The sequence below is a fragment of the Protopterus annectens genome, chromosome 1.part1 (assembly GCF_019279795.1).
Source record: "Protopterus annectens isolate FY-2018-M chromosome 1.part1, PAN1.0, whole genome shotgun sequence".
NCBI classification, from domain to species: domain Eukaryota; kingdom Metazoa; phylum Chordata; order Ceratodontiformes; family Protopteridae; genus Protopterus; species Protopterus annectens.
Window position 1 is genome coordinate 1,679,033,911 of NC_056726.1, and position 19,678 is coordinate 1,679,053,588.

General features: G+C 39.6%; 1 protein-coding gene across 1 annotated transcript in view; it reads left to right on the forward strand.

Annotated features, from left to right (window-relative positions):
* The window catches only part of LOC122811783 (uromodulin-like), a 449,243-nt gene that overhangs the window by 206,576 nt on the left and 222,989 nt on the right, over positions 1-19,678 (forward strand). The window lies entirely within an intron of this gene.

A 19,678-nucleotide genomic window follows, 5' to 3' on the forward strand; every position in this document is an offset into this window, starting at 1 on the left:
TGAGTGATAGTGGTGAGGTTAGTAGCAGTGTACTGAGTGATAGTGGTGAGGTTAGTAGCAGTGTACTGAGTGATAGTGGTGAGGTTAGTAGCAGTGTAGAGCTTTTTGGTAAAGATACTGAAGAGAAGTGGCCCTAAAATTGAACCTTGTGGGATGCTTACTGTAACAGGTAATAGGGAGGATAGATCTCCTTGCTATTTGACCACTTGCTATCTGTCAGATACGTAGCTATGAAACCGTGAGAGAGTTGTATAGCTTAGGTGTAGGGATGAGAGCTCATTAAGGAGTCTATGGTGGGAAACTGTATTGAATGCCTTGGACATATCTAGGAAGATGGAGAAAACTAATTGTCCATTATTTTTGAGTTGGTTGATCATGTTGATGAAACTTATAAAAGTCACTGTAGTACTGTGACTGGGTCGGAAGCCGTGTTGGGAGATGGTTAGTAGGTTATTGCTTAGAAAGTAATTCATGAGTTGTGAGTGTACACGTTTTTCTAGAATTTTCAATAATGGAGATGATATTGCTATTGGTCTGTATTTGGAGAGGTCTGTTGAGGTGCCACCTTTATGCAGAAGAATGATATAGGAAATTTTAAAGAGCTTGGGGAATATATTGTTTTGTGATAGACTGGTTGATTGGTGATAGACTGATTTCTGATGTCAGGAAGGTGCTTAACTAGCTTTTGTTAAGCGCCCCTAACTGTTGTTAAGCTGCAGTTTTGCATTAACAGCAGTCAGTGGCCACCACAGTATAGTGGAAGGACAAACAGCTTTAAGATAAGTTAAACACTGGCTGAATTAAGTGCTTGATTTATTTTTGAAGCTCTTTGCACTACCACTGCCTCCCAGTGACCAGTCTCTGCATGGCTGTGTTAAGTGTGTTGCAACTTTCAAAATTTTAACACAGTTATAATGCCAGCACTTTGCTTTCCTTTTACTCTTGTAGTGCATAGGAGCAGATTAATCTCCATGCACTACAAATAATTATAATTAGGTCTTTCAGATCATAACCTTGCATGTTATGTGTTCATGCATGGATGTCAAGCTTCACCTCTAGTGAAGAAAGTTCACCAAGGAAGGCAGCGATGTCTTCCTGTCATGGAGAGAGAGAGAGCTGTGTGGACAAGAGTAGGTATTCTTGGAGAACATCAGCCAGAACGTTGACCGGAAGAAACAGGAAACCATCTGTGGATATCCTGGGAGGATCATCATTGGAACCTTATTTATGGGATATCTAGAGTGGATTTGTCTGTGTTCAGGAAAGAACAAGGGACAAAGCTTGATCTGATTGAAGCAGAACAGGAACAAAAGAAGTTTTGGGCTTCATTTTTCCACTCCATGATGCCTTTTGTTTTATTTCACTGTAAATAAAGGGGAGGTTGGTGTAGCAGGGGAGTTTGATTTGGCACAATGGTTAAAGTCTTCACCTCACAGACACAAAGTATAGAGTTTGATTCTGACCTTAGGTTATTGGCAAGACTTAAAATGACTCTTCAGGGTAGTCAGCCTAGTATTTATAAACCTAATAAAGTACGCTGAAAATGAAATACTGTTTCCATACTACTGCATATATTAATATATATATATATATATATATATATATATATATATATATATATATATATATATATATATATATATATATATATATATATGGATTCACTTTATAATTTTGAAATACTGAAATACCGAATTTCATAATTCAAATTCATAAAGTCGAACGGCCATAATCCCGACAGCACACAATCGCGACTCACACAATCACGAACACATACACACAATACACCACACAACACATACATCGTCCACCCCACACTACAACAAACAAAACTCACACAAACACAAAAACACAAACGAACCTACCTGCGCCCCCCACTTATATATACTAACTCCGAGATTGCACAGACACAAAAAGGCAACACACACCCACACATTTCACAGTCCCTTGCAAACACACAAACATCACACATATCCTACCCAGTTTGGCTTTGTTAAGGGCAGATCCTGCCTCTTAAACCTGGTTGACTTCTTTGAAACAGTCACCAAGGAATACCCCACTCTGGCATTATAGATAAGCTCACCAGCTTAAATATAAACCCCTATGTCACTAGATGGGTTGCAAACTGGCTCAAGGACAGAACCCACATGGTTGATGACTGCAAACTGGGTGCCATAATCAACTCTCCAGCCGACACAAGCATCCTCCAAAAGGGCATCATAGAAACAGACAACTGTGCCAGAGCCGGGACCTGGGGACCCAAGTTGATAGCAATCTCATTTGAAAAACCACGTGCAAAGTGGTTAGAAAAACATTTATTATAGCCACCTAATCATTGAAGGGATTCACATCTAGATAGGGGGGGGGTCATCATGCCTCCTCTTACTCATCATCAGGCAGGCCCATAATTGAGTACAATGCCCTTTTTGGGACCAAACACACCTGCAGCAACTGGAAAGAAAACTCCAGCTCTACTCAGTGGCATACCACTGCTCAGAGAGGGTGACCTGCCCCTACGATAAAAGGCCATGTCCAACCGAATTAGGGACATGCTGCACCTCAAAAAAATCCAAATCCCCCCATCGAACACCCAGACTTGACTGAAAGAAATAGAAATAAAAAATAAGGATGACAGGAGGGAGACAGTCATCCTCATTGATTCTCTTCAAGAGGAGTCTTGATGAGTGGATGGGAGAGTATCACTTCTGTGTCACTGTTAGACAGAGGCACAGTATACTAACCTCGAAAAAAAGGGCATAAAAAATTTATTTAAAATGGGTCAGATAGCCTAGTATGAACCTATGAACCTATACATACATCAACACATCCAACACTTACACACATTCAGAAACACTCAAACTCCCACACAAAACCCTTACAAAACACTCTTCAATTGCACCTACATCCATAGACGATACACTCCCAACACTGCACGCCACGTACCGTAAGCCATAACTGTGAATTCAAGATATTCGAATTCACAATTATGCACTTTCGCGATTTTGAGTTTTCGACTTTGACTTTGAAAAACTGAAATTCTGTATTTCAGTATTTTTAAATTATAAAGTGAACCTATATATATATATATATATATATATATATATATATATATATATATAGATATATATATAGATATAGATATATATATAAATGCATATGTGTAAGCACACACATATAGAGGGAGAATAAGAGGGAAAAAGCCAAATATTAATATCCAGCAGCTTTGTTCTTTGTGTATTGTTTCTTATGCTCACTTTGTCATATTATAACAGCTAATAGGTCATTTTTTGTCCTTCAAATGGCACAGCAACTGCGCAAAATATATGTTTTGGTGGTGTTCACCCACAGTGATCACCACAGCGACAGTGCCCAGTGCATATGCATCCTTCTCAGATGTTTTTCTGCTACACTAGTAACATTATCGGAATGAAACAACACCACAATGTACACAGCTATAATGATGTACATTTCTCTAAGCAGGAATTTCCATGCAGGACATGCATCATTGTCATCAGTATTGGACAACATTTTGTCCAAACTCTTACTCACTTTTTGCAGCAACTTTGTGGCATATATGGATATAGCCCTGACTATGTCCCAGATGACTCAGGGTCCGTTAGTGATGTCAGCCATGGAGGACTTAACTGAGGGTGGGAAAAGAATGGATGGGCTGAGCCTACTTGCTTCTCCTAGAATGAAAGGAGAGGTGCATATACCAAAGAATGCATGTTCTATTTTCATTGTTTAGTGGAAATTGGATAGACAACAAAAATAAAAAATAACATTTATCTGAAGGAGCAAGGTCATTTACAGGCTTACCTCACTCACATAGGTGAATGACAGTTCTGTGCAATGTTCATTCTACTCTCAGTCCACAAGGCATATGTGCAAAAATATTAGACCTCATGTCCAATCCCCCATGTAGAGGTCTATATTAATTTGTTGAAAACTAATTCCAGCGAACGGCCATTCATCAAACGTTCACTTCAGCACTGTTCCCCACTGTAGTGCCATATATAAGTAGGGTGGGTGTGGGGGTTGATATAATGTAGTTTGTGTTATGGTCAGTGTGGAGGACAAGTAATCCCTTCCTTTAGAAAAACATTCACTGAAGTGAACGTTCGATGAACAGCCATTCACTGGCTTGTGTTCGATGAATGGCCATACGCTGGAATTAGTTTTCGATTAATTAATATAGACCCCATGTAGATGATGGCAATAGTCATAGGTCACTTGATCCTCACTCCTAATGGAACAAGTGGATAGAAGGACTGTTATCCTTTGGGGAACAAATGGGTCAGTAGTGTAAATGGGGAAGGTTTGGTGGTCAGAGAGACACCAGAGCAAAAAAATTGATAAAAATGAATTGCTTTCAGCATGTATTATACTTACAATCACTGTTGCCATTTTGTACTACAATTTTTAAATATTTTAATTAATAATAAGTAATGTCAATGCTTTTGTCTATACATACATTTGAATTCTACTTACACCAAAGTAGCTGCACAGAAAAGTGCATGTCTATCTGTCTGTCCCAACTAAAGTGGTACATTTTAAGAACAAACAATTATGATGGAATACATATATAATTTAATTGATCAACAAAATGCTGTAATTAATCATTTCATACAATAAATTTCATTCTTCCTTCAAAAAGCATGAAAACAGGTTAACCATATCTTAAATATACCATTAGAAAGTCTAAAGTATGAACTCAGTGTAGTAATTTCTACCAAAAGTATAAAACTTTGTTCAACTATATCAGGAAGCTAAGAAGTGACACCCAAATATGATCTCAGCATGTCTAGTATAATACCAGCTACTCAGATCTCAATGAAATATCAAATAGCCTAGCATATAAATTTATACTGAACTGTATTGTGCCCACCCACTCAGTTGTTCCTCCATACCCCACATCTCCACCCTAAAATTACCATATCCCAAATTCTATCAAACCTATCCAAAAACTAAAAATATCACTCACATAGGCCCTGATAATTTACTTGGTTTCCTTCTTATTAACATTAAGTATCACTGCACTGAGTTGTTCTTAGTCTTTATAATCTCAGCTTCTCTACGGTTTACAAACCTGAGGTTTGGAAAGCTGTCACTGTGATCACACTAGCCCTGCTACCAGTACAAGGAGATATAAATCCATTAGTCCTACTAGTCTTGTATGTAAGCTATGGACAATCATATCCAAGTGTATCAATACTGTCACAGGTAACCTCCTGGCCCTTGACCCAAAACCATTAAAATTTTGTCAAAGGCAGGTCCTGTCTCCCTAACCTTGAAGATGTCTTTGTAAAGGTCACTAAAGCTGTGTATAAAGGTCATTCTGTTTGAATTGCTTAGCTTGACCGTGCTAAAACTTTTAATACAATGTCCCATGTGAGTATTGTTGACGAGCTTACTAAACCTAATTATTCCCATGGGATAGCTAATTGTTCAACTGACAACCAGTTAATAAAAGCTGTAGGAGCTTCCAAAGAACATAAAAATGTTACTAGCAGTGTTGCCTCCTCCTTCTTGACATCTACCTTTTTGATATCCATTCTAATGTTCTGGGCTTGTGGTTACCAAAGTTTGCTGAGGACTGAAAACTGGGCACATTTGTCAGTTCACTTTCCAAAACAAAGTTACTTCAGCAAGGGCTTGATTATATCACTTCTTGTGGTCTACTTCAAAACATCAAAACCTACAATATCGAAGACCAAATTGTCAGGACAAAAGCATCGAAACCTCACCTCAGCGAATGACCAGATCATCAAATCCATTCCCATGGTAGGTAACCACTCATACCAAAACTAGCAAAACCGTACCATCCCTAACTCACCCAGGTGGGGGGCTACACACCCCACACCCACCAACTAAATATACCGACTCCAAGATCCCACTACAGTTGGGAAAAGGACAAAGTCCACCTTGTTGGCCAACAGGTTACTTACCATGGGAATGAATTTGACAATCTGATCATTCGCTGAAGTGAGGTTTTGATGCTTTCTTCTCGATGAGTTGGCCTTTGATAGTGTGGGCTTTCAATGTTTTCAGGTAGACCCCAGTTCTTGGTATACTAACAACTGTCTTAAGTTAAATGATAAGATTTGTGTAGGATGGTTCTAATTGATAAATAAAACATTCCCACCACCATTAATATAAATTATGTACCTCTCCAAATTAATATTGTCATCAGGGACTTGGGCACCAGTGTTGATAGCTCACTATCATTTGACCATCAACAATAGTTCTGAAATTCTTCAGTCTGTCCCAATTAATTTCCATAGGTATTTCTTCTAATGCTAAGATGGTCTTAGTCCCCCTGAACCCATCCCTCCGATCACCCATCACTGAATATAATGACCCTTTCAACACATACCTTTCTAAGCATGCTGCTGAATGTGAGAGATCACAAAGATATTTAAGTGAAAACATCACTGGTCTCAGTTCCTTAGTTACCAAGATAAACTAGCAGCCCTCTCTTTACACACAGATTTGTAGCAAACAATAAAGTCTTCTATTTAAACTCCTGCATCTATATAGAACCAATGGCTCCTCACTTGCTCATACCGGGGATCTCAACCTACATAAATAAGACTCACTGGCAAGAGAAGTACCTAACTTAATGTATTCCACACCTGTGGAACAAGATCCTCCTTATGTCAAACAAAGCAGTACTCTAGCCACTTTTAAAATTAGCCTTGATAACTGGGTGGTCATAAATTCACTTTTCAGTTATTCTTTGTATCCCACAGTAATGAATTAATTTAATAATTCAAGGAACCTGTTTGGCTAAGGTCTTATCGGTCTTTAGGAACCAACTTATGAGCCTATGATAATTACTTAGCAATTAATTAATTATATTTGGTACCGTTCGTATTGCTTTTGCATTTTCTTGACAGTTGCTAAGAAAAAGGATTCCTCATTGGTCAATCTGCCTATTGTGTTTTTTGTATCCTTTTATTTGCATTCTTGTACTAATATTTTCATTTTATTTATCATTAACCAAGGCCCACTGATCCTTTCCAACAAAGATAAATACAGGATATGTGTATACAGTCAAACCAGCAAAGACAATTAACAAGCATGGTTTCATGTTTTAGGAGGAGACTTGAGTGCATATAAACTCTACACAGACAATGACCAAACATCCGGACTGAACCCCAGACTTTGGAGCTGTGAGTTTGGAATATTACCAATGAACATCAGTGCTTCTTTACCTTGACTGACTGATTGATTGACTGACTGTTTTTGTCATTTCTACTTTTCTGTATTCATTGGAGAGTACAGGCTGAAAGAAGACTTGTTTGTTTATTTTCTTGCTTACTTATTTTGAAGTTGTTAACCAGTGAGGAGCACTGATCCTATTCGACCTATTTCAGTCTCAGTCCAGAGGTAAATACAACAGATATATGACATTATATAGAAAGTGATGATGGATGCATTATATACAAACTGAATATCAGTCGGCTTAAGGGTATAAAGACAATAGATTTATGGCATTATATACAGATTGACAAAACACAATCTATACATGCAGTATACCCAGAGTGAATATCTGAGTTGGTATGCTGAAAGAATCCCAATGAAATGTAAAGTCAGATCAAATTATACACAGGGATGTAGGGCAGGAAGAGGTTATGTGACTAGAGAGAGACCAATTGCATTTTCCTAGCGTTTTGTAATGTGCTGTTACTTCTAATCAGAAAATGGGGTAAGAGGAATTAATTTTAAGAAGAGAATTGAGAGATTCCCACAGTTTGGGACCCAGGACTGAGAAAGCATCGTTTGTGCACTGAAGCCTAGTGGGGGTTGGGGGGTTGAGAAAATCAACTAAAAAACACACTTTTGATTTTCTTAGTGCTAGCCCATTAGCCACAAAACTGCTCTTCTGAATTCAAAGGCAGCTAGGTAGATTTGCACTGAGGGCTAAGGTTAACTGGAATCAAACAGGACACAACCACCTAAGCATATTCTTAGTAAAAGTGCTGAAGTTATCAGGGAATCATTAATAAAAAAAAATAAAGTGTGGCTCCATGGCAGAGGGTAATTATTTGTTCTTTTATTGGACAAATCAGTTTTTCTGTCTGAGTTATTTCATCACCTACAGAGAAGAGCTAGTCACTGTTTCGACTTAATTTCATTGTTGTTAGGAAAAGTACATAAAGCACCATCATTTTCTTTCTCTCACTAATTGGCATAATTTTTAACACAATACAATTCTACATTACTCACATCTGTGCCATAATCAGTAAAACAGTAATAGTTCTCGACATCTGTTTTGATATTTTCTACCATGCATCATACATACATTATTGCCAACATCTGTCTTCTGTTTCATTATGTATCTTATGTACAATAAAGTCTGACATTTACAGTTACCAACTAAGTAAAATGCTAAGTGGAAAAAAGTAATATACAGGAAAAATAAAACAAATTAAAACTGCTGTTAATGCAGGCAACAGCAAAAACAACAGATCATAGCTGCAAATTCAGTTTGTGCCTTTCTGTAGTAAATATTATAGTAAAGCACCAAGTATGATTTTATTTTTACCATCTATACCTGAAAACCTATTGATGTTGGAAATATAATGCAGAATGCCTGAAACTGCTTTGTTGTGTCTTTTTCTACTTAACATTTTACTGTACTGCCAATTGTCATTTTTTTTAACTAGACATGCCTGAAAATTTAAGTTAGGTGATACATGAAAAACCTGAAATAAATGCCGCAACTCTACAGTTTAGGAGTAAATCAAACACGGACTGGAATGCTTTGCAGAAAAGACATCAGTGTAATGCAAAAGAGTTAAAACAGACTGTAAAAACATATTACTTATGTGACGGCCATGCTCTGGCCCAGCAATCAAGGAGCCTCAATCCTCACCACTAACACCAGGGAGGGCGTCTCATATAAGAGGAAAGGGTAACAAATACACACAGTAAATTACAATTTCCCTTAAGTGCACACAGAGATCACAGTCAGTCTAAGGCTGGTTGCTCCCTTGCTCCCCAGGTTCTCAGTAAGACTCCCCACTGGCACAGCTATAGGGTCCAGATCTCAGCCTAGCTGGCAAGCTAACCTCCAGTACCCTCTCTGTCCCACCAGTGCTTCGTGTCCCTGCCCAGGTAGCTGACACATCGCACACACTTTGAGATAAGTATTTATACAACTTCACAGACACTCCTGGGAAAGGCTGACACAGATTCTCCAGCTGTGCCCCTTTACCCAGACTATACGGTAGTAATTACTGCCACCACCAGCTAATACTTATCAGCTACCCAAAGACCCTTAAAAGGGTGCCCAATTATTACTGTGCAATATTATTATCCAATTGGTAAGTGTAACTAATCAATCTAAGGCTTATTAGAGTGGCCTTATACAATAAACTCTATAAATATGCAATGTACTCTAGAGTTTAACTTTACACAAATGAGCCACAGGTAAAAGGTTTTAAAATATTTAATAATAAATAATTAAAAACACAAGACAATACTACTACATCACAATGCTATCCAATAGTTCAGAGATCACACAGAAACTTAAACAGTACAGTAGGAAACTTCTGATATAACAGAAAAATACTTGTCTAATCTTTATAATCCTAGCTATTTCTACAAGAAAACATGCTTCTAAAGTAACTTACTTTCATAAAGACAGCATAAGGCAGTCCTGAAGGTTGGATATCAAGATCAAAATGCTTACAGTCTCTCTCTCAGCAATAGTTTTTAAACTCACTAACAAACATCTCTGCTGGGCCCTCCCAGATTACATCATTTTGACACTTAGTCTGGAGTTCCCATGCCAGCAGGCTACATTACTTAACAATCTAACACCTGCTCATGAAACAACAACTATAAAATACATTTCACATGTACACTCTAGTAATTATTCCTTAAATTAAAACAGTAGAAAGAATCTAAATCAAAAAGTATACAAGACATAATTTTAACTTCAAAAGAACAGATGCAAAATGCTTGGTTTAGTTTTCCTTACAGCAGATGGCAATGTTGCTACAATCTTGAAGTTCACATTTTACAGTGTTTTCTTTCATTTAAGAAACAAGCCTGTATTTTACATTTATATTTACAAATGATATAATTATGTATCAAATTATATTTGGCTAGGCTGGCAGCCTTCACTCATCTTCCCCAATCTTCACAACTTACATAATAAATACTTTATTATTCATTTTTTTTTAATTATTATTAACAGTTTTTTAAGTGTAAGTTATAGAAGGGTTTATTTATGTCTTGACTTGTAGATTTGGTGACAACTTCAATCACACAAGTAACCATCACCATGGTCCATGATAGTTCATTGCATATTTCTGTTTTCCTGATGTGGATTTGGAACCGAGGTTGAGTAAATAACTGAAACCAGTAATAGTTTGTCAACCAGTGGGGTGTGATCAGCAAGACAAAACTTATTTACACAGTCACAAAATCTGACACTATCTGTAAGACCCTATCTAAATGGTCATGAATGTTTAGTACAAATATAGCAAGCTGTTTCATGATAACATTTCCCTTATTAAATTAAATCTAAGAAGATAATGTTGAACTCAGGAAGGTTCCACTGATGGGTTGAATCAATCAGGATTTTGCCCCATAGCCAACATTGGACCAATTTATTGTGGACTTGCCTTGACAGAGGGCAGTTTCTTTCACAGTTAAATGCAAACTCAACCATATCTTGCTGTTGAAAGATTTTACTCTTCTAACATATTCTGGAAGAATCACACCAAGTTCTTGTAAGCAAGTAAAACAGCTTTATTTTACATGCATGGAGACCTGCTACATGATAGTAGTATGCCAGCAGTCTGGCTACTTGTACTTTGAGTTCTGCTTTTATAGACCCTTCTGCACGTACACACATGTAGCACACAGAACATTCATCAGAAAGTGATAGTTTGATTACTTGTTTTTACCAGCTAGTACCACAGTTATTCTTGCAACATTAACTTTCTTATCAGCAGTTTAAGATTAACTTCTGCATTCCTCAGTGATCAACATATTCCAGAACATTTCAGTTTGGTGAACATTTTCTGCTTAACCCTTTATATACAGAATACAAAATATGTTGAACTTCAGTATTTTTCGACATTTCCCCCCTTACAACATTTTGTATACTGTTTATTTTACACAATCCCAGATACGTTTTATACCTTCTCATAATCAGAAAAATATGCTTTTGTAGCATTGGCAGAGATAACCTTCGATATTATCATTTTGATACATGGTATGCAACAGCAGCCAAGCAGCAAAAATATGACTGCACCAACACATACAGCAATTAAGATATTCATTAACACAGAACCCCAGTTTCCAAACAGGTTTTGGAAAAAGTCAGTTAAGGGGTTTGGACCAGGTTTAGTCAGTTCAGAAACTTGTTGAATTATTTCAAGATGACTCTGGATTTCATGCTCGTTATCAGGAATGAACGAGCAGCACTCCTCGTGTATGAGAGCGCAAGTACCTCCCTTCACCGCTAGGGTGAAATCGAGCGCCATATGGTTCTGCAACACTACTGTTCTCATCGCCGTTAATTCGTCCGTCACCAATTCTAGCACTGAAAATGTCGCATTACTCAGAGTCTCTAACAGTTTTGACAGTTTTCTCAGTTCCCAGATGGATTGTACTGTCCCATACGCTGGCAAAATACCAGCCCAAGCAATTACATCATCACCTAGGTCCATATGTGGGAGTCCTTTGCTGCTGACGTGTGCCAAGTCATGGTGATAAATCCATGATGCATCAGTGTTACCTACGGGATTAATAGGTTTATTAAGAGAACGTGCATTTCGTATTTTACCTTGAGGTAATGCATTCACATGTCTGATAGCTGGTATCAGATATCCCAAAAAACAACTTCCTGACCAGCCATATGGTAACCATTTATATGCTTTCCTACCACAAATAAAATAACAATCATTCGTTTTGAGGGTAATATTGGTTGGAAATTCATAACTCCCATTTGGCTTTAGCCCCTTAAATAACAGGCCATATACATACAGCATTTTTTCAACAAAACTAGTATCATTTACATTGATGTCTTTTTTTATAGCTCCAAACTTGGTCTCACACTGCCCTTCTAGGGTACAATTATGAACTATTGTCAAATTACATTGGCTCAGCCCCACCTTAACTTTTCCAATCTTTTGAAAACACACTGTTCCGTTTTGGCGCCCCAGAAGAGGCAGCACCACCTTGTCTCTCAGTGGTACTTCTGTGGTTTCAAACAACAAATTATTCCAAGTATCATTTGTTCCCAGAGGGGCTGTCCCTAACATTAAGCCACTATGTACAGTAGGTATTGCAGTACATACCCAACAATTTGAGACATTGGATGCATATGCATATTTAATCGCTTGATATATATTAAAGTTTGGATGCCAGCTGGTGTGTTTGTCTCTTTTTGAATGGCTAGCTTCATTAAAAAACAGAAATGGCCAAAACAGAAATATTACAATCACAATAGTTATAAACAATAAAATATTGCAATAGAACCATTTTCTCTTATTCTCATTATTGTCCTTCATGGTTACTGCTGTCTGTTTGTTCCTCAGGGGGATTCAAGTTTTTATCTAACTTAAAATGTTTTACAATTTTACAATGCGTTAGGTGGATCCATGAGGACCTTTCTTTAATCCGAACTGCCGTTGGAGTTGCGATCAACACCTGGTAGGGGACCTCCCATTTGGGGGATGCCCAGTTCTTGCGCTTAATGATCTTGACCCAGACCCAGTCGCCGGGTCTGATTTCCGTGATTTTGTCATCTCTTGAACCTGAAAAATAATCATTCGTTAAACAGCTGTTAGTATTGGTCAGCATTTTTCTCATGTAATCTGCTATCTCCTCACCCCCCTCACGTTCTGCAGGCAACAAGTTTTGCCACTGCGGGCCGTAATAAGGTCTCCAATAACTCAAATGGGGTGACTCCTTTTGAGGTGGGAGTTGTCCACATGGAAAGGAGGGCTAGAGGTAGACAGGTAATCCAAGACTGATGTGTCTCGGCCATGAGTTTTCTCAACTTGCCTTTTAGAATGTCGTTGGCGTTCCACCAACCCTGCTGACTGTGGGTGGTAGGCACAATGGTGTTTCAATTCAATTTGGAAAACTGTAGACAGTTTTGAATGATGTGATTGACAAAATGTGCCGTTGTCAGAGTAGATGCGTGTAGGAAGTCCAAAGTGCGGGACGATGTGATTGACCAAAATTTTAGCCACTGTTTGAGCATCCGGATGTGTCACCGGAAAAGCCTCAAACCACTTAGTAAATGCATCTACTATCACTAAAACAAACTTCTTTAGTTGTGCCGGGGTCAATTCGATGAAGTCCATACATATTGTATGAAATGGATAGGGGGGTGTTGGAAATGAAGCCGGGGCAACTCTGACCCCTCCCCCGTGGTATTTAGCACATACTATGCAGGAGAGACAAAAACGTTTTGCATATGCAATGAAACCCTTGGTCCAAAAGGTAAGGTGGATAATTCTAACCATAGCTGCAGGGCCCAGATGGGAAGGGCCATGCACGACTAGTGCTGCATACCTAAAAAGATTAGTAGGCAAAACATATTTATTATCTGGGCCCACATAGATTCCTTTGTTCTGTCTAACACCATACCTAGTCCAGCGTTGTTTTTCCTGTACTGTGCTAAGTTCCTGCATGACTTGTAAGGTTTGTAAATCAAACTTATCTGTTGGTTGTAATTCTGTAGGTGTGGTTTCAAGTGAAAAGGTACTGGACATAGCTGCCTCTTTGGCTGCTTTGTCTGCTAGGGCATTACCAAGTGATACCGGGTCCTTAGCACGGGTATGAGCAGCGCATTTACAGATGGCCTAACCCCGTGGCCGTTGGACGGCTTGTAGTAATTCAAGGATTAGTTCTTTGTGCATGATGTCTTTTCCCGAGGTTGTAACCATACCCCTATTTTTCCATTGCTGAGCAAATACATGTACCGTAGAGAAAGCATATTGACTATCCGTATAGATAGTGACATTCCTCTCCTCGGAAAGGAGACATACCCTTGTCACAGCAATCAGTTCCGCTGCTTGAGCGGATAAGTTCGAGTGGTCTTGCCTCTATTATCTGAGTTGCAGTAGTAACTGCATACCCTACCTGCGTGGTGCCTGTTTCTGTTTTGCGTGCTGACCCATCTACAAACAGTGTCCAGTCCGCATGTAGTAAGGGTTGATCTTTAAGATCCGGTCTTGGTAGAACTTTAGAATGTATGAGATCTAAACATACATGCGGGATACCGTCTTCAGCAATGGGTAGCAATGTCGCTGGATTTAAGGTAGTGCATCTCTCAATTGTCATGTGTGGCTGTGATAACAGTGTAGTCATACAAGATAAATGTCTGCTAGATGACAGAAATGTTAACTTGTCCTGCAGAAGGATGACTGCTACGGACTTTTAACGTAAGATCATGGAACAATACCAACGTGGCAGACGCTTGTACCGCCAGGGCAGCTGCAATTACTGCTTGCACACAGTGTGGTAATGCTCGTGCTACTGAGTCTAATTTGCTAGAGTAAAATGCCAATGGTCTTAACTTATCTCCATACATTTGCATTAAAACAGATGTCATAAATCCCTGCTTGCAATCTACAGTCTGTATAAAGGTCTTACTGTAATCTGGAAACCCCAATGTCGCTGACCCAGCTATCAGTTGCTTGATTCTAGTGAATGCCTGTACTGCCTTGTCTGTTCAGTGCAGCAAATCTTTTGCCGCCATCGGTATTGCAAAAATTAAGTCTGATAGCGGGTGCACTTCTTCGGCATAGTTGGGAATCCAACTACGACAGAAGTTCGTAATGCCTAAAAAGGACATAATTTCCTTTTTTGTAGTTGGCATGGGGGCTTGTAAAATAGCATTTTTTCTACTGTCATCTAATCGCCTGCCTTTCCCAGAGATAGTATAACCCAGGTAACGTACTTCTAATTTACAAAATTGTAACTTAGACTTATTTACCTTATGTCCTTCGTGTGCCAGAAAGTGTAGTAGTCGAATAGTCTCGGACTTGCAGAGTTCTTCCGTAGTCGCGACAAGGAGGATATCATCCACGTACAGCAGTAGGTGGCACCCTTGGGTGGGTTGGAACTGAGCCAAATTGGTGGACATCTCTTGTGAGAAGATGGTCGGACTTTCGCAGTATCCCTGCGGTAACCTGGTATAGGTATAACGCTTGCCCATAAACGTAAATGCAAACCAAAATCTACTATCTTCCTGCAAGGGAATGGAGAAAAAGGCATTACTAATATCAATTACAGAAAAGTAGTTATCCGTTGGAAGGATATCGTTCAGCAGAATAGACGGATTCGGGACCATGGGGGCCCGAGGTACCACCGCAGCATTTATTGCCTGTAAGTCTTGTACCATCCTCCATGTCCCATCCGTTTTTTTTACTGGAAATAAGGGCGTATTACACGGTGAGTCTGTGCACGGAATTAATACTCCAGCTTTCAAAAGTGCTGTGATTACCGGTAAAATGCTCTCCTCTGCCTTTCTGCTCAAGGGATACTGACGTTTATGAGGTCTAAATTCTGACTTGGGTGTAATCTTTACCTGTCCTGCCGTTCTAATCAGTCCAATATCGTGCTGACCCTGAGACCATAATGAGTTTGGAATCGTCTGCAATTGAGATTCCTCCATGGGGGTAAGGAGACATAGTCATAATGTCCCAGGGGATTGTATCGGTTCGTCTTCCCAGAGGTGCACGGTCGGTCTGGCTTGTGTAACCCAGTTAAGTTTTTGAACCTGAATGCCTTTACCTGCCAACTGTTCTGGTGTCCATCCTACCCATTCAGTTATTTTCTTACCCACGAGGTACCATGACATACCTTCACCCTCCGTGACTGAAATATGTGTGGTTAATTCATTCTTATACAGCAGCTGCATATCCCTTGTAAGGCTACATGTGACTGCAGAATTACCTAGTGTGTCCCAAAAAAGTCTATGCAATACTAGTTTGGTGACTTTAAAACTAAGAAATTTCTTTTCGTATTCTAAATCAGGTCCGGCACATCTTCTGTAATACATTGTGCAATGTAATGGATCTGACACCTTCGGATTTTTTATTCCGTATTTGCTTAATGCCAAATTTGTAAGATCCGTCACTACACTCTGGGGGCCTGTCTCTATCAAATCATTACTATACCAATAATGTAGATCTCCCTGCCCCTCTAATAGCATTGCACTATTTGGTTCAATTCTCCTTTCCACCATCCCAGTGGAGGTTGGGACGGCTGCTATGCCGAACACTTGCATTAAATCTCTTCCTAGTAAATTTACTGGGCAGATTTTTGAAATTATTACTCTGAACCGTATGGTTTGGTTCGTCTCTGGGTCGGTAAACCACAGAGGTGTGGACAATGGCTCTTTGTAAATACGACCATTTGCTGCTTTTACAAGCACATATTCATCCGAGGTAATGTCGGATGATATGGCAGAACTTCTGACTAACGTCCGTGAAGCCCCTGAGTCACAGAGAAATTCTATGTCTCAACCCTCAACTTGCAATGTGATCACTGGTTGGGATTCCAATTGCATAGTTGATGCTAGTGCTGTTAGATTTACCATTTGATATTCCTCATTTTCTGCCATTTCCTGTCCCCACCCATCGTCTTCACTTGTACCTACTTCCCCATTCTCACTTTCTTCTTCTTCCTCATACCCTCCATCTACGTCTTTCTGACCGTCATATAGTCATGCGGTACCACCGGAAGCAGCCATCGTTTTTTCCGGTCCTCTGCAATCTCTGGCAAAATGTCCCTTCTTACCGCACTTAAAACATTCCCCCCTCTTTTGCCTACCCACGAAATCCTCAGAATGACTTACGCCTCCCCGTCCTCGTCCTCTTCCCCTGCCACACCCTCTTCCGCGGTTCGCGGAACCTTGAACTAACATTAAAGTTCCATCTGCACTAACTGTAAAAGTCTGAGCTTGTTTATTTTTTTTTCCTTCAGGTATTCCTCAGCATGTCTAGCATACTCCATAAGGGGCTGTAGACGCGCTGTCCTGTGTGTGATCATATGCTTTTGTATAAAGTTACCAATGGCTGTCTTGCAGCCCTTTAGGAATGCATTTTTCAATTGCTGTTCATAGGGCGAGTCATTTTCCTGATTTTCTACCTTAATCAACCCACTATGAGCATCAAAACATTGTGTGAGACGATGTAGATAACTGTCTATGGTTTCGTCATCTGATTGAATGCATTGATTAATGCAAGTCCAATCTGCCTTGGGCTTCCAATGTTCTTCTATTTTATCTAAGAGAGTCTTTATTCTGGTTCTACACACTTCTGAGTTAAACGGCAAGGCTCCTCCTTCCCTGGTAGCAGGGGTCCCAACTTCCGCAAATAAGGTGCCAATCTGGTCCTAGGATTTGCCTTATTACTTGTTCAAATTCTACAGCGTTTAATCTATAACTCATTCTCATGCCCCCTACATCTGTGAATTTACATATCTACGATGGGGAATGATGTCATCACGGGTCCACGGTCGGTAGACCAATATTGTAGGACCCTCGCCTTCTGCGCCTGCTTGAGGATTTGCCACTTCTATCAGCGGGTATTCCTCTCCTTCCTGATCTACCTTTTCCTTAATTTTCCAGTGCCCTTCTCTCCTAATACTTCTGCTAAGTCAAGAGTGTTGGCGGGCTCTCTGTAATATAATACTTGGCGTGGGGGCCACCATATTGTGGTGGGTCCTGGTCGGGGCACCTCGATAACCTGTGCAGGGTCTGGATACTGGATGGGAGGGGCCGAGGATTCTGGTGACTACGACTGACTGTGGAAGTTTCATTATCTTCCTTTTGAACAAAGTACACATCTCTTTCACTTGAATTACCACACCCTTTTTCAAATTTTGTTCCCTATGTCTCTTATTTGCTTCCTCCAGCCATTTCTGTGCCTGGGAAACCCCACCTTCTTTTGATTCCTTGTCTTATTTCCTGCCTGTTTGCAGTAATCTTACTAGATTTTGACATTCTGACTTATTTAAACATCCACTAAACCCATGATCTTTTTTCCATTTATCTAAATATTTTACGTTCTTTGGGTGTAAATCAAACATAAACTTTTCATCTTCAGTTTTGTCGTCGCCTTTGGCGCAACTGGTTTCTGTTCCCATTTCTCTTACAAGAAACTATTCCTGTTCCTGAGATCTCTTGTATATGGAATCTATTCACATATACTCCTTATACTTGAGAAAATTAAATTTCTCCCTTGACTAGTCTCTTAAAATTTAGACAAAAATTCCAATCAGAAACAAAAAAAAAACGTTTTGCTTACCTTTGTGATTCCTCCGCCCTGTTTCGCTGCCACCTCACGGATTGAATCTGGAAAGAGTGACTGGCCTCTAATTTCGACCTGTTTCAGTCAGAGGTCTTTCGTTCGAGGAGAGCCTGATCTCTCTCCACCTGCGCAGGTTTTCAGCCTCTCTTTGTTCGATTCGCGCCATGTAGGGGCCGCCCCAACATTGGGCGCCAGTTATGTCGAAAGATTTTACTCTTCTAACATATTCTGGAAGAATCACACCAAGTTCTTGTAAGCAAGTAAAACAGCTTTATTTTACATGCATGGAGACCTGCTACATGATAGTAGTATGCCAGTAGTCTGGCTACTTGTACTTTGAGTTCTGCTTTTATAGACCCTTCTGCACGTACACACCACAGAACATTCATCAAAAAGTGATAGTTTGATTACTTGTTTTTACCAGCTAGTACCACAGTTATTCTTGCAACATTAACTTTCTTATCAGCAGTTTAAGATTAACTTCTGCATTCCTCAGTGATTAACATATTCCAGAACATTTCAGTTTGAACACAGTGAACATTTTTCTGCTTAACCCTTTATATACAGAATACAAAATATGTTGAACTTCAGTATTTTTCCACACTTGCTTTTCACACGTGCCTCACTTGAAAGATTTTTTTCCCATTGGCTCAGGTGCACCAGTATATCTCACTGGTACTGCACCTACACATTCAAATCAAAGAAACCCAAATCTGGTAGTGAAAATAACATGTTTTAAGTATCTGTTTCTGCATCTGTCTCTCACTGCCTCTCTCTCTCTCTCTCTCTGTCTCTCGCCCTCTCACTCTTTCATAGGTTCATAGGTGTTTATTAGGCTAATGACCACAAGGGCATTTTTGAGTGTATCCATGCATCCCAAATCTCTGACAAGTTCTGGTACCATTGATACATGTAAGCAGGGGCTTGGGAGGTGAAACATTTACAATCAGGGGCCTGGGAGATGAAACATTTACAGGCTGGCTGCGTCCAGTAGAGACAGGTGACAAACTAGGGATGAATTTCCTGTTCTATGTCCAATTCTCCAAGTTACAGTTGAATTGAGCTAGGGAGGAACTCTGCTTCATATGGATGGGGAGCCTGTTCCAGAAAAGGGGTAGTCTTTGGGATAAATACCTATATCACAGCAAGGTTTAAGTCTTTAGAATAGGTAATTCTGGTGCTGTCTGTTTTATGGCTATGGATGAGGTCTGTCAGGGAAGGGTCTGACAATGCTCCCTGTGGCAGACATAGATCTCCCTTCAAAAGCCTGTAGGAGACAGAATACAAGGATAGGGCCTTGAAGCAGACTGAATAGGACATGTTACCTTAAAAGAACCCTGTGTTTTTAGTGAGGAACCTCTGTGGACGTTCCAGTTGTTGGA